Source organism: Hakea prostrata, chromosome 5, assembly GCF_041222555.1.
Source record: "Hakea prostrata isolate BN-2017 chromosome 5, UWA_Hpros_2, whole genome shotgun sequence".
Taxonomy (NCBI): Eukaryota; Viridiplantae; Streptophyta; class Magnoliopsida; order Proteales; family Proteaceae; genus Hakea; species Hakea prostrata.
The window spans coordinates 43,440,958-43,444,431 of record NC_142604.1 but is presented as its reverse complement, the minus strand read 5'-3'; the positions used below and the strand labels follow the sequence as shown (position 1 = coordinate 43,444,431).

Sequence of the window (3,474 nt, the reverse complement as noted above, 5' to 3'; positions counted from 1 at the left end):
CAGAGATTGTTTGGACTTGTTCTTTCCTAGATCCAATTTGATGATTAGGGTTACCTATTGGTTGACTAGGTAACTGACCAACCTCCCTCCTACTGATGGCATCAGCTAGTTGACCAAGTTGAGTTTCCAATTTGTTAATGGATTGAGAATGAAAATGCAACAATTGAGTGTTTTGCTCTAAGCCACTAAGTGCTTTTAGTACCTTATCCTCAAATGATGAATTATGTGAGGGTTGTGAAGATAATGGTTGCTCATTCCTATAGGCATTTTGATGCATATTAAATGGAGGTGGCCTATAAGGTATTTGATTAGAGGGATTGGGCATTGAGTTTCACCGTGAAAAATTGGGGTGGTTTCGCCATCCTGGGTTGTAGGTATTGGAATATGGATCATTTCCAAATTTAGAGACTCCTTGGGCCAAATGTGTATGCTCCTTAACAAACTCAGGGTATTGTGTAGCCAAATAACAATCAGTGACATGATGGGATAGGCTAGAACATAAAGCACATGCTTCAATCTGATTAGGTGGAGAGAAACTTGTAGGAAGTGGAGATGGGGTTTGTTGTCCTAATGACAAGAGATGGTCCAATTTCTTTGATAGCAAGTCAACCTTAGTGCTCATCTCAATGGTAGGATTGATCTCATAGAGACCGCTCCTCTTTGGTTGCCCAATGGATGGAATCTCAGTCCTAGCTGCTGAAGCATGGTGTTGGGAGTTTTCACTAAGGGTCTCAAAAAGTTCCCATGCCTCATTCTCATTCTTGTGCATGAAAGTCCCACCACAAGAAGAATCAACCATTTGCCTATTTCGGTCTCTAAAGCCATCATAAAAGCATTGAACCAATTGCCATTTAGGAATAGCATGATGGGGGCACTTTCTAAGCAATTCTTTTAATCTTTCCCAGGCCTCATGAAATTGTTCTCCTTCTTGTTGGGAGAAACTCGTTATCGCTCTCCTAATGCTATTGGTACGGCCAATGGGAAAGAACTTTTTAAGGAACTCCTGTTGCATTTCTGCCCAAGTAGAAATTTTAACATTGTCCAAAAACTGAAGCCAATGCTTAGCTTTATCTTTAAGGGAGAATGGGAAAAGAAGTAACCTTAAAGCATCAACTGAGAGGTTTTGAATTTTAACCGTGGAAGACACCTCTAAAAACTCATCTAAGTGCTTATAAGGCTCTTCATTGGCATGTCCATAAAAAGATGGTAGCATTTGAATCACACTAGATTTGATCTCATATTGAGCCGCCTCTATGTTAGGCAACTTAATACAAGAAACCGGAGTATATATCGTAGGAATGAAATGCTCACTCAAGGGCCTCATTGGATGCTCATAGTTTGCCATGGTTCTTTGCCTTCTAAGGTTGACCAAAGTCTCTTCTAACTCTAAGTCAAGTGGAGTCAACTCAGGGTTTAGGGATCGATGACCATGCATACACACAGAAGAATAAAAAAAAAGAATAACCTAAATAAGGAAAATTAAAAGAAAATAACTATAGCAAAAGGGAGAGTTTAGGACGTACCTGAAGCGCAATCCACGTGATCTTTCGAACAAAAGTTACACATGTGGGATTTGAGGGATGGAGATTTTTAAAAATTAACCTAAACAACCCAATCTAATGCAAATATTACAATTGAAAAGTCCTAAATACAATTATATCTAAGAAAGAAAAGATAACAACCTAAGCTAATTATCGAATCGCTACTCTTGCAGTTACCTACAAAACAAAAGAAAAAGAGATTAGTTAAATAAGCAAAGAAAAATTAAAAAATTAAAAACACTAAAATTACTCTAAAAATTATGCCTAATTGACAAAAATCAATCCTAGCAACCGTGCTTTGGTTCCCCGGCAACGGCGCCAAAATTTGATCGTGTCGCTAACCAATCAAAAATAAAATCCTATACTAATCTAGCAAGAAAAAAGTACGGGGTCGAACTATGGGGAACTAAAAGGCTAAGTTACTAAGATTGAATTTAACAAAACTAAATTTAAACTAAATCTATAAACTAATGTAAAACGTTAACTGTGAATATGTGAAGATCTTTGGGATTTCGAATCCCCAATGATTTTTCCTAATCGATATAACTCTACACTTTAAAGTAAATTAGGGATGGTCTTCCTAGATATGCCCTATCTTTGTAAGACTATCGTCCTTCGCGGAAGCTTGGCACGCTTAGTTCACTGAGTTATAGAACATCTTTGGCCAAACTCAAACACAATCAACTAGAAGATATAGAACAATCAACTTAATGAAATAAGCATGGTTCATCTACATCCCAAAGCAAAGGAACTAGCTACTCATTATTACAAAGTTCATAAGAAAAATAAAGATGAAACATAGGGGGAGAGAGAGAGAGATGTGGTCTTCTTCTTCAGCAATGAGAGAGATGAGAGCCGCATTCGCCGTCTTCTTTTCTGTGGTTGGCTTCTCTTTTATGTCTCCCGCACACAATGAATCCCCTCTCTTTACCCGTCGATTTGACCTTTATTCTTTCGGAATTTGGAAAAACTCAAAACTGGAAAGTTGTAGATATTTTCAATATCGTTTCATAGCATCTTGAATCATTGAAATCCAAGCTCATACGAGAGAGATATTCCCGAAATACTGAAGGTAGGTCTGTTTACCCGATTTTCAGATTTATTACTAATTTTGTTCCTTAGACCTCCACCTATTTCCAATTTGGCTAAGATCTCACTTTTCATGATTTCTTGAGCAGCAAGATTGAATGCCATGATTTAAAATCCACCAATATCTAATATATTTGTCAACTTTACTCCATATTATCTCTAATATCCAAAATCTCCTTATTCTTGAAAAATACACAAAAATACTCAATTAAATCTCTTTAATTAAATAAGTATGGGGAATTAAATCAAATAAATAATGGTAAATGCATGCTTATCAGGATCCCATCGGTGAATGAGACGATGCGTACTACTATCAATGGGAGTCATCAGTGTTGTCCACACTGGTGTACTAGTCGTACCACTACTCATTATCTTCTCCAGTGATGTCTGAAGTTGTACCATATAAGGAAAGGTCCTCCATACTGGTGCACGGGATCTCTTCTGTACCTGTAAAGTCATCTAAAAACATATCCCCCGATGGGTGAGCTCAAAAGAATTCAGCAAGTAGTTCAATTCATAATAAACAACTACAAGCAGTCCAAAGCAATCAAGATGCAATGATATGAGACAATGAATGCAAGTATGCTTCTAACTCTAAGTTTGTTGGTCTTTATTGGCAAATATGCATTAAGTTACAACACCATCCTCCTTTGGGTAGGTCTCCAATCACTCTCCCTCACGGCTCTGATGCACGTCTTTTGGGTTCTCAAGTGGTAATTAAATCCTGCATCATTCTCGGACATTCCATGGCTGGGGTTTAGATCAACACTATCGCACACCTCCATTAGTCTGAGTATTGGCACATGTCAGGGATAATAGCTAGCCCAATGCAAGTCATCTACTG

At 37.8% G+C, this 3,474-nt stretch overlaps 1 non-coding gene across 1 annotated transcript; it reads left to right on the top strand.

Annotated features, from left to right (window-relative positions):
• The first annotated feature begins 857 nt into the window (after positions 1-857).
• LOC149016035 (small nucleolar RNA R71) lies at positions 858-964 on the top strand. Its single transcript, XR_016173767.1, has one exon. It is a non-coding gene; the product is annotated as a small nucleolar RNA R71 (small nucleolar RNA).
• The last annotated feature ends 2,510 nt before the right edge of the window (positions 965-3,474 follow it).